At 48.9% G+C, this 12,146-nt stretch overlaps 1 protein-coding gene across 1 annotated transcript in view; it reads right to left on the bottom strand.

The window, feature by feature from the left end:
• Window positions 1–12,146, bottom strand: part of plod2 (procollagen-lysine, 2-oxoglutarate 5-dioxygenase 2) — a 114,767-nt gene that overhangs the window by 75,090 nt on the left and 27,531 nt on the right. The gene's annotated exons all lie outside the window — the stretch shown is intronic.

The raw sequence follows: 12,146 nt of genomic DNA, 5'->3' as shown, positions 1-12,146 counted from the left end.
GGGAAGGAACCCAAGTTCCCGGATCTCCAAGTTCCCGGACCTCCAAGTTCCCGGACTGCCCTTACATACTGCACATTTCCTCTGGATGTGAGGGCTGAGACTAGGGCTGAATCTAGGGCTGAGGCTAGGGCTGAGGCTAGGGCTGAGAATAGGGCTGAGAATAGGGCTGAGACTAGGCCGCGACCAGGGAGACCTCCAGTAAGAGAAATCAACGCCACAGCCTCATGCAAAGACACATCTGAAACTGGGGAGATGAGGAGCTGAGACCAGGGCTAGGCAGAGGAAGGGAGGGAGGTACAGGAAGGTTAGCCGGTTAGCAGCTTTGATTGTCAATCATCTGCGGGGTTTGAGGGAACAGCCCCTAAGAAATGTTATGAAAACATACCCTAGGTGGAGGGAGGGTGTATTCATTATAATGACAAATACTGCATTAATATCACTGTAGGGAAATACCTCCCATCTAATTGGTTCCCCCACAGGAAGTGTGTTGCACGACTTTTTAAGAGACACCAATGGTAACTCACCGGGTAACATGTTGATTCCATGAAGTAGTAATCTATTGCTGGGTTTTGGAAAACCACAGTAAGTCAAGCTCCTATTGGAAAAGCAACAAACTGAACACTCTGGCTGAAATTGGTCAAATAATTGATTATTACATCAAGTCAGGGCTCTAAAAAAATAAAAAAATAAAAAATAATAATAATAAAAAAATAAACATAAAATTTAGGACCACCAGAAAATATGATTTTTGATTGAGATACAGCCTATATTGGACCTATATTAATTCTACTTTTGAAGTACATGTTGTGCCCTAGAAACTAATATGTAACCCTCTAGCTAGCCGTTTTTCGAACAGAGTCAACACAGTAGCCATTGTGTGCTGTACTGTGGCAGCTAAATACAATATATTTGTGCTAAGCTAGCCAACGTTTAATTATTGCTGCGTTATGAAAGGAACTAGACACGGACACTAATTATCTGCTTAGTGTGTTAACACACTATTGGTGGTTTGTTGTGACCAAGTGTTGGTGCTAAACTGTGTGTTATTGGATGCTAGCATGCTAGTTAGCTATGGTGTCATAGTTAGCTAGCTGAATAAAGTGGGTTGAGTCTATTCCTTTAAACATTGAACCGCTGTGGTTCACAACAATTCTGATTTCTAAAGGTGGAAGTTGGGAGAGTTTTTGTTCGGGTGGTTCAGTGAAACAATTATAGTTTCTGAGGTGGAAGTTTTGGTGAGGGAGGCCCTGCTCTCTCCTCTCCCAGATGTTTAGTTCATTTCATTCCGATCTCCTCTGCAATATTGTAGCCATTTGCTACAGCCTGTCAACTATGCCTCTGCCTATCCCTGTTCTCTCCTCTCTGCACAGGCTACACAAACGCCTCACACCGCGTGGCTGCTGCCTCTCTAACCTGGTGGTCCCTGCACGCACCCCACACCTGGAGTTCCAGGTCTCAGGCAGCCTCTGGAACTGCCGTTCTGCTGCCAACAAAGCTGACTTCATCCCAGCCTATGCTAACCTCCAGTCCCTCGACTTCCTGGCGCTGACGGAAACATGGATTACCACTGAAAACACTGCTACTCCTACTGCTCTCTCCTCGTCTGACCATGTGTTCTCGCATACCCCGAGAGCATCTGGTCAGAGGGGTGGTGGCACAGGAATCCTCATCTCTCCCAAGTGGACATTCTCAATTTTTCCCCTAACCCACCTGTCTATCTCCTCATTTGAATTCCATGCTGTCACAGTCACTAGCCCATTTAAGCTTAATATCCTTGTCATCTATCGCCCTCCAGGTTCCCTTGGAGAGTTCATCAATGAGCTTGACGCCTTGATAAGTTCCTTTCCTGAGGATGGCTCACCCCTCACAGTTTTGGGGGATTTCAACCTCCCTATGTCCACATTTGACTCATTTCTCTCTGCCTCCTTCTTTCCACTCCTCTCCTCTTTTGACCTCACCCTCTCACCGTCCCCCCCTACTCACAAGGCAGGCAATATGCTTGACCTCATCTTTACTAGATGCTGCTCTTCTACTAATCTCACTGCAACTCCCCTCCATGTCTCCGACCACTACTTTGTTTCCTTTTCTCTCTCGCTCTCCTCCAACACTACTCACTCTGCCCCTACACAGATGGTAATGCGCCACCGCAACCTTCGCTCTCTCTCTCCCACTACTCTCTCCTCTTCCATCCTATCATCTCTTCCCTCTGCTCAATCCTTCTCCCTCCAATCTCCTGATTCTGCCTCCTCAACCCTCCTCTCCTCCCTTTCTGCATCCTTTGACTCTCTGTGTCCCCTATCCTCCCGGCCGGCTCGGTCCTCCCCTCCAGCTCCGTGGCTTGATGACTCATTGCGAGCTCAGAGAACAGAGCTCCGGGCAGCGGAGCGGAAATGGAAGAAAACTAAACTCCCTGCCGACCTGGCATCTTTTCACTCCCTCCTCTCTACATTTTCTTCATCTGTTTCTGCTGCTAAGGCCACTTTCTACCACTCTAAATTCCAAGCATCTGCCTCTAACCCTAGGAAGCTCTTTGCCACATTTTCCTCCCTCCTGAATCCCCCCCCCCCCCCCCCCCTCCTCTCTCTCTGTGGATGATTTCGTCAACCACTTTGAAAAGAAGGTTGACGACATCCGATCCTCGTTTGTTAAGTCTAATGACACTGCTGGTCCTACTCACACTGCCCTACCCTATGCTTTGACTTCTTTCTCCCCTCTCTCTCCAGATAAAATCCTGCGACTTGTGACTGCAGGCCGCCCAACAACCTGCCCGCTTGACCCCATCCCCTCCTCTCTTCTCCAGACCATCTCCGGTGACCTTCTCCCCTACCTCACCTCGCTGATCAACTCATCCTTGACCGCTGGCCATGTCCCTTCCGTCTTCAAGAGAGCGAGAGTTGCTCCCCTTCTCAAAAAACCAACACTCGATCCCACTGATGTCAACAACTACAGACCAGTATCCCTTCTTTCTTTTCTTTCCAAAACTATTGAGCGTGCCGTCTTTAGCCAACTCTCTTGCTATCTCTCTCAGAATGACCTTCTTGATCCAAACCAGTCAGGTTTCAGGACTGGTCATTCAACTGAGACTGCTCTTCTCTGTGTCACGGAGGCTCTCCACACTGCTAAAGCTAACTCTCTCTCCTCTGCTCTTGTCCTTCTAGACCTGTCTGCTGCCTTTGATACTGTGAACCATCAGATCCTCCTCTCCACCCTCTCCGAGCTGGGCATCTCCGGCGCGGCTCACTCCTGGATTGCGTCCTACCTGACCGGTCGCTCCTACCAAGTGGCGTGGCGAGAAGCTGTCTCCGCACCACGTGCTCTCACCACTGGTGTCCCCCAGGGCTCAGTTCTAGGCCCTCTCCTTTTCTCCCTATACACCAAGTCACTTGGCTCTGTCATATCCTCACATGGCCTCTCCTATCATTGCTACGCTGACGATACACAACTAATCTTCTCCTTTCCCCCTTCTGATAACCAGGTGGCGAATCGCATCTCTGCATGTCTGGCAGACATATCAGTATGGATGACGGATCACCACCTCAAGCTGAACCCTGGCAAGACGGAGCTGCTCTTCCTCCCGGGGAAGGACTGCCCGTTCCATGATCTCGCCATCACGGTTGACAACTCCGTTGTGTCCTCCTCCCAGAGTGCGAAGAGCCTTGGCGTGACCCTGGACAACACCCTGTCGTTCTCCGCTAACATCAAGGCGGTGACCCGCTCCTGCAGGTTCATGCTCTACAACATTCGGAGAGTACGACCCTGCCTTACACAGGAAGCGGCACAGGTCCTAATCCAGGCACTTGTCATCTCCCTTCTGGATTACTGCAACTCGCTGTTGGCTGGCCTCCCTGCCTGTGCCATTAAACCCCTACAACTCATCCAGAATGCCGCAGCCCGTCTGGTGTTCAACCTTCCCAAGTTCTCTCACGTCACCCCCCTCCTCCGCACACTCCACTGGCTTCCAGTTGAAGCTCGCATCCGTTACAAGACCATGGTGCTTGCCTATGGAGCAGTGAGGGGAACGGCACCTCTGTACCTTCGGGCTCTGATCAGTCCCTACACCCAAACGAGGGCATTGCGTTCATCCACCTCTGGCCTGCTGGCTCCCCTTCCTCTGCGGAAGCATAGTTCCCGCTCAGGCCAGTCAAAACTGTTCGCTGCTCTGGCACCCCAATGGTGGAACAAGCTCCCTCACGACGCCAGGACAGCGGAGTCACTCACCACCTTCCGGAGACATTTGAAACCCCACCTCTTTAAGGAATACCTGGGATAGGATAAAGTAATCCTTCTACCCCCCCCAGTTATCCCACTGGCTATAGGGTGAATGCACCAATTTGTGAGTCGCTCTGGATAAGAGCGTCAGCTAAATGACGTAAATGTGCCCTTGAGCAAGGCACTTAACCCTAATTGCTCCTGTAAGTCGCTCTGGATAAGAGCGTCTGCTAAATGACTAAAATGTAAATGTAAATGTTGATTGGTCACGTGCACACGGTACAGTGAAACGCTTACTTGCTACCTCTCCTCAACAATGCAGTACAATATCGATATCAATCAAGAATCAAATGCCGAATACAAAAGCCCAAAAATAACACTGTTTCAGAAAGTGGATGGTCTTTGGGTGTATTCGCTGAAACACCTCATAACGCTCATCTCATCCTGGCACACACGGTGTCACTGAGTACTGTCTCATCCTGGCTCACACGGTGTCACTGAGTACTGTCTCATCCTGGCTCATAGCCACACGGTGTCACTGAGTACTGTCTCATCCTGGCTTTATTTTATTATAAAAAGGTAAAATGTTGTTACAAATAACTGTCATTGAAATTTAAAAAACTATTTTTTGGAATATTAGGTTTCTACATTGTGTACAAGCACGGTTTCCGATATAGGTGCATTACATTGAAACATGTACGTACACTGTCTCTTTAAGAAAGTCATGTTTGTGAGTGACTACATGCAAGTCATTCATTCATTGCTATGATCATTGATCTCCTGTAGAAGATATCCCTTTTTCCTTTCTGTCTGTGCCCCAGATGTTTGGATACACTGGTAAAGTTACCAGGCTGTTAGCTAGCTAGCTAATGAGTAGTTTTAAAAACGTGACAGTCTGCCAAGTCTGCTGTCAGACGTGACATGGTTTATGATTTTGAAAGTGAAATGTGTCCCAATGCGCGACACAAAATATTGTGCTAGTTCTACTTTTACAAAAGTAGAACTATTTCCAACATGTATAATATACTTAACTTTTGGTGTTTCACAAACACTAATATATTAAAGTCCACCATAAAAAAGGCTTAGATAAATCCCAACCTGTTATTATTCATTAGATCTCCTTCATCTTTTTTGATTATTTACTTTCAGTGATCAATGGAAAAAACAATACACTACCAGTCAAACATGTTGACACACCTACTCATTCTTTATTTGTACCATTTTCTACATTGTAGAATAATAGTGAAGACATCAAAACTATGAAATAACACGTATGGAATCATGTAGTAACCAAAGAAAGTGTTAATCAAATCAAAATATATTTGAGAGTTGAGATTCTTCAATGTAGCCGCCCTTTGCCTTGATGACAGCTTTGCACACTCTTGGCATTCTCTCAACCAGCTTCACCCGGAATGCTTTTTCCAACAGTCTTGAAGGAGTACCCACATAAGCTGAGCACTTGTTGGCTGCTTTTCCTTCACTCTGTGGTCCGACTCATCCCAAACCATCTCAACTGGGTTGAGGTCAAGGGATTGTGGAGGCCAGGTCATCTGATGCAGCACTCCATCACTCTCCTTCTTGGTCAAATAGCCCTTACACATCCTGGAGGTGTGTTGGGTCATTGTCCTGTTGAAAAACAAATTATAGTCCCACTAACCCTAATAATGGCTGGAACAGAGCGAATGGAATGGTATCAAACAAATGGAAACCATGTGTTTGATGTTGTTGATACCTTTTCACTTATTCGGCTCTAGCCGTTACCACGTGCCAGTCCTCCCCAATTAAGGGCCACCAACCTCCTGTGCAGTGAAGGGGGAACTGCATGAATTGTATGATGATGCATGTGCCTCAAGCATTATGGGTTGTGCACATTAAGTTGTTTACGGTGGGAATGGGTCGTTTTATATATGAACGTCAATATGCCCAATGGTTTTAGTGTCTGTTCATCATGATCCATTACACCTCATAGCAAAACAAACTGCTAGTCTGTTGTCTGGCTGTCTAGTCTGTTGTCAGGCTGTCTAGCCTGTTGTCTGGCTGTCTAGTCTGTTGTCTGGCTGTCTAGTCTGTTGTCTGGCTGTCTAGTCTGTTGTCTGGCTGTCTAGTCTGTTGTCTGGCTGTCTAGTCTGTTGTCAGGCTGTCTAGTCTGTTGTCTGGCTGTCTAGTCTGTTGTCTGGCTGTCTAGTCTGTTGTCTGGCTGTCTAGTCTGTTGTCAGGCTGTCTAGTCTGTTGTCTGGCTGTCTAGTCTGTTGTCAGTCTGTTGTCTGGCTGTCTAGTCTGTTGTCAGGCTGTCTAGTCTGTTGTCAGGCTGTCTGTTGTCTGGCTGTCTAGTCTGTTGTCAGTCTGTTGTCTGGCTGTCTAGTCTGTTGTCTGGCTGTCTAGTCTGTTGTCAGTCTGTTGTCTGGCTGTCTAGTCTGTTGTCTGGCTGTCTAGTCTGTTGTCAGTCTGTTGTCTGGCTGTCTAGTCTGTTGTCTGGCTGTCTAGTCTGTTGTCAGGCTGTCTAGTCTGTTGTCAGGCTGTCTGTTGTCTGGCTGTCTAGTCTGTTGTCTGGCTGTCTAGTCTGTTGTCTGGCTGTCTAGTCTGTTGTCTGGCTGTCTAGTCTGTTGTCTGGCTGTCTGTTGTCTGGCTGTCTAGTCTGTTGTCTGGCTGTCTAGTCTGTTGTCTGGCTGTCTAGTCTGTTGTCAGGCTGTCTAGTCTGTTGTCTGGCTGTCTAGCCTGTTGTCTGGCTGTCTAGTCTGTTGTCTGGCTGTCTAGTCTGTTGTCTGGCTGTCTAGTCTGTTGTCTGGCTGTCTAGTCTGTTGTCAGGCTGTATAGTCTGTTGTCAGGCTGTCTAGTCTGTTGTCTGGCTGTCTGTTGTCTGGCTGTCTAGTCTGTTGTCTGGCTGTCTAGCCTGTTGTCTGGCTGTCTAGTCTGTTGTCAGGCTGTCTAGTCTGTTGTCTGGCTGTCTAGTCTGTTGTCAGGCTGTCTGTTGTCTGGCTGTCTGTTGTCTGGCTGTCTAGTCTGTTGTCTGGCTGTCTAGTCTGCTGTCAGGCTGTCTGTTGTCTGGCTGTCTGTTGTCTGGCTGTCTAGTCTGTTGTCTGGCTGTCTAGTCTGTTGTCAGGCTGTCTGTTGTCTGGCTGTCTAGTCTGTTGTCTGGCTGTCTAGTCTGTTGTCTGGCTGTCTAGTCTGTTGTCAGGCTGTCTGTTGTCTGGCTGTCTAGTCTGTTGTCTGGCTGTCTAGTCTGTTGTCAGGCTGTCTGTTGTCAGGCTGTCTAGTCTGTTGTCTGGCTGTCTAGTCTGTTGTCAGGCTGTCTGTTGTCTGGCTGTCTGTTGTCTGGCTGTCTAGTCTGTTGTCTGGCTGTCTAGTCTGTTGTCAGGCTGTCTAGTCTGTTGTCTGGCTGTCTAGTCTGTTGTCTGGCTGTCTAGTCTGTTGTCAGGCTGTCTGTTGTCTGGCTGTCTGTTGTCTGGCTGTCTAGTCTGTTGTCTGGCTGTCTAGTCTGTTGTCAGGCTGTCTGTTGTCTGGCTGTCTAGTCTGTTGTCTGGCTGTCTAGTCTGTTGTCTGGCTGTCTAGTCTGTTGTCTGGCTGTCTAGTCTGTTGTCTGGCTGTCTAGTCTGTTGTCAGGCTGTCTGTTGTCTGGCTGTCTGTTGTCTGGCTGTCTAGTCTGTTGTCTGGCTGTCTAGTCTGTTGTCTGGCTGTCTTGTCTGTTGTCAGGCTGTCTAGTCTGTTGTCAGGCTGTCTAGTCTGTTGTCTGGCTGTCTAGTCTGTTGTCAGTCTGTTGTCAGGCTGTCTAGTCTGTTGTCAGGCTGTCTAGTCTGTTGTCTGGCTGTCTAGTCTGTTGTCAGTCTGTTGTCTGGCTGTCTAGTCTGTTGTCAGTCTGTTGTCTGGCTGTCTAGCCTGTTGTCAGTCTGTTGTCTGGCTGTCTAGTCTGTTGTCTGGCTGTCTAGTCTGTTGTCAGTCTGTTGTCTGGCTGTCTAGTCTGTTGTCTGGCTGTCTAGTCTGTTGTCTGGATGTCTAGTCTGTTGTCTGGATGTCTAGTCTGTTGTCTGGCTGTCTAGTCTGTTGTCAGGCTGTCTAGTCTGTTGTCAGTCTGTTGTCTGGCTGTCTAGTCTGTTGTCTGGCTGTCTAGTCTGTTGTCTGGCTGTCTAGTCTGTTGTCAGGCTGTCTGTTGTCTGGCTGTCTAGTCTGTTGTCTGGCTGTCTAGTCTGTTGTCTGGCTGTCTAGTCTGTTGTCTGGATGTCTTGTCTGTTGTCTGGCTGTCTAGTCTGTTGTCAGGCTGTCTAGTCTGTTGTCAGGCTGTCTAGTCTGTTGTCTGGCTGTCTAGTCTGTTGTCAGTCTGTTGTCTGGCTGTCTAGTCTGTTGTCTGGCTGTCTAGTCTGTTGTCTGGCTGTCTAGTCTGTTGTCTGGATGTCTTGTCTGTTGTCTGGCTGTCTAGTCTGTTGTCAGGCTGTCTAGTCTGTTGTCAGGCTGTCTAGTCTGTTGTCTGGCTGTCTAGTCTGTTGTCAGTCTGTTGTCTGGCTGTCTAGTCTGTTGTCTGGCTGTCTAGTCTGTTGTCTGGCTGTCTAGTCTGTTGTCAGGCTGTCTGTTGTCTGGCTGTCTGTTGTCTGGCTGTCTAGTCTGTTGTCTGGCTGTCTAGTCTGTTGTCAGGCTGTCTGTTGTCTGGCTGTCTAGTCTGTTGTCTGGCTGTCTAGTCTGTTGTCTGGCTGTCTAGTCTGTTGTCTGGCTGTCTAGTCTGTTGTCTGGCTGTCTAGTCTGTTGTCTGGCTGTCTAGTCTGTTGTCTGGCTGTCTAGTCTGTTGTCTGGCTGTCTAGTCTGTCTCTGTGTCTGGCTGTCTAGTCTGTTGTCTGGCTGTCTAGTCTGTTGTCTGGCTGTCTAGTCTGTCTCTGTGTCTGGCTGTCTAGTCTGTTGTCTGGCTGTCTAGTCTGTTGTCTGGCTGTCTAGTCTGTTGTCTGGCTGTCTAGTCTGTTGTCAGGCTGTCTAGTCTGTTGTCTGGCTGTCTAGTCTGTTGTCAGTCTGTTGTCTGGCTGTCTAGTCTGTTGTCTGGCTGTCTAGTCTGTTGTCTGGCTGTCTAGTCTGTTGTCTGGCTGTCTAGTCTGTTGTCTGGCTGTCTAGTCTGTTGTCTGGCTGTCTAGTCTGTTGTCAGGCTGTCTGTTGTCAGGCTGTCTAGTCTGTTGTCAGTCTGTTGTCTGGCTGTCTAGTCTGTTGTCTGGCTGTCTAGTCTGTTGTCTGGCTGTCTAGTCTGTTGTCAGTCTGTTGTCTGGCTGTCTAGTCTGTTGTCAGTCTGTTGTCTGGCTGTCTAGTCTGTTGTCAGTCTGTTGTCTGGCTGTCTAGTCTGTTGTCAGGCTGTATAGTCTGTTGTCAGGCTGTCTAGTCTGTTGTCTGGCTGTCTAGCCTGTTGTCTGGCTGTCTAGTCTGTTGTCTGGCTGTCTAGTCTGTTGTCTGGCTGTCTAGTCTGTTGTCTGGCTGTCTAGTCTGTTGTCTGGCTGTCTAGTCTGTTGTCTGGCTGTCTAGTCTGTTGTCTGGCTGTCTAGTCTGTTGTCAGTCTGTTGTCTGGCTGTCTAGTCTGTTGTCAGTCTGTTGTCTGGCTGTCTAGCCTGTTGTCTGGCTGTCTAGCCTGTTGTCTGGCTGTCTAGTCTGTTGTCAGTCTGTTGTCTGGCTGTCTAGTCTGTTGTCTGGCTGTCTAGTCTGTTGTCAGTCTGTTGTCTGGCTGTCTAGTCTGTTGTCTGGCTGTCTAGTCTGTTGTCAGTCTGTTGTCTGGCTGTCTAGTCTGTTGTCAGGCTGTCTGTTGTCTGGCTGTCTAGTCTGTTGTCAGGCTGTCTGTTGTCAGGCTGTCTGTTGTCTGGCTGTCTAGTCTGTTGTCAGTCTGTTGTCTGGCTGTCTAGTCTGTTGTCTGGCTGTCTAGTCTGTTGTCAGGCTGTCTGTTGTCAGGCTGTCTAGTCTGTTGTCTGGCTGTCTAGTCTGTTGTCTGGTTGTCTAGTCTGTTGTCTGGCTGTCTAGTCTGTTGTCTGGTTGTCTAGTCTGTTGTCTGGCTGTCTAGTCTGTTGTCTGGCTGTCTAGTCTGTTGTCAGTCTGTTGTCTGGCTGTCTAGTCTGTTGTCTGGCTGTCTAGTCTGTTGTCTGGCTGTCTAGTCTGTTGTCAGGCTGTCTGTTGTCTGGCTGTCTAGTCTGTTGTCTGGCTGTCTAGTCTGTTGTCTGGCTGTCTAGTCTGTTGTCTGGCTGTCTAGTCTGTTGTCAGGCTGTCTAGTCTGTTGTCTGGCTGTCTAGTCTGTTGTCTGGCTGTCTAGTCTGTTGTCTGGCTGTCTAGTCTGTTGTCTGGCTGTCTAGTCTGTTGTCTGGCTGTCTAGTCTGTTGTCAGGCTGTCTGTTGTCTGGCTGTCTAGTCTGTTGTCTGGCTGTCTAGTCTGTTGTCAGGCTGTCTGTTGTCTGGCTGTCTAGTCTGTTGTCTGGCTGTCTAGTCTGTTGTCTGGCTGTCTAGTCTGTTGTCTGGCTGTCTAGCCTGTCTCTGTGTCTGGCTGCCTGCTCTGCTCAAGTCTTGGCTAGATAAATGAGGGAGGGTGAGGGGGATGGAGTGGTGGGGGAGTTGGAGGGAGAAGGGAATGGAGTGGTGGGGGAGTTGGAGGGTGAGGGGGATGGAGTGGTGGGGGAGTTGGAGGGAGAGGGGGATGGAGTGGTGGGGGAGTTGGAGGGAGAGGGGGATGGAGTGGTGGGGGAGTTGGAGGGAGAGGGGGATGGAGTGGTGGGGGAGTTGGAGGGAGAGGGGGATGGAGTGGTGGGGGAGTTGGAGGGAGAGGGGGATGGAGTGGTGGGGGAGTTGGAGGGAGAGGGGGATGGAGTGGTGGGGGAGTTGGAGGGAGAGGGGGATGGAGTGGTGGGGGAGTTGGAGGGAGAGGGGGATGGAGTGGTGGGGGAGTTGGAGGGAGAAGGGAATGGAGAGAGAGGAGGGGGAGTTGGAGGGAGAAGGGAATGGAGAGAGAGGAGGGGGAGTGGGATTTTTTCTCACATCTGGGAAAGTCATCAATCAGTGCGACAGAACAGCTGCTTTGAATGTAACATGAGAGTTCCTACACACTCTGTTTTTTCACTGTATCCCCAGAGGTACAGTGGAGTCCAGGTCACGGTACCACATTTCCTTCTTCCATATTGCCAACATGGTAGTACACTGGGACCGCTTCCTCCTTTCAGATACAGAACTATCAATCACATTGGGAGGGTTTAATCTATGCTGGTTTGTCTTGGTGTACACCTGGGGGGAAAATATGGGAATCACACTCCATCAATAGTCCATCAGTAACATGCCTGTCTGCAAAGACCCCTGTGTGTTATTCACAATACTGCACATGTGTCTGTAAATACCCCTGTGTGTCTGTAAAGACCCCTGTCTGTCTGTAAAGACCCCCGTGTGTCTGTAAACACCCCCGTGTGTCTGTAAAGACCCCCGTGTGTCTGTAAAGACCCCTGTGTGTCTGTAAAGACCCCCGTGTGTCTGTAAAGACCCCTGTGTGTCTGTAAAGACCCCTGTGTGTCTGTAAAGACCCCTGTCTGTCTGTAAAGACCCCCGTGTGTCTGTAAAGACCCCTGTGTGTCTGTAAAGACCCCTGTGTGTCTGTAAAGACCCCTGTGTGTCCAGGAAACAGGGGAATTCCTGTGTCTGTCTGAACATTTACTGTAATCAATCAAATAGAACCCTATAGATTGTATTTTTACTAAGAGGTGTCCTTATGAGCGGTGTGGAGCGCCCCACTGTCCTGACTCCCTTCTTGGCTCCACAGAGGCACGGCAGAGAGAGTATTTGTTTCACTGTTTAACAGGGAAGGTGACATCATCATCCTCCCAGTAGAGGAAGGGATCACTGATATTCTGCCCCCCTTACACAATTGTCGGTCTGGTGTGGTGTGTTTGGGGGGGGGGGTTTGGGGTACTCTGTAGCTCAATTGGTAGATTATATATTATTATTATTATTACT

This window comes from Coregonus lavaretus (genome assembly GCF_964263955.1).
Source record: "Coregonus lavaretus genome assembly, contig: HAP1_SCAFFOLD_330, whole genome shotgun sequence".
Lineage (NCBI taxonomy): Eukaryota > Metazoa > Chordata > Actinopteri > Salmoniformes > Salmonidae > Coregonus > Coregonus lavaretus.
Note: the sequence above shows the minus strand (reverse complement) of the source record. Positions and strands in the feature narration are given on the sequence as shown.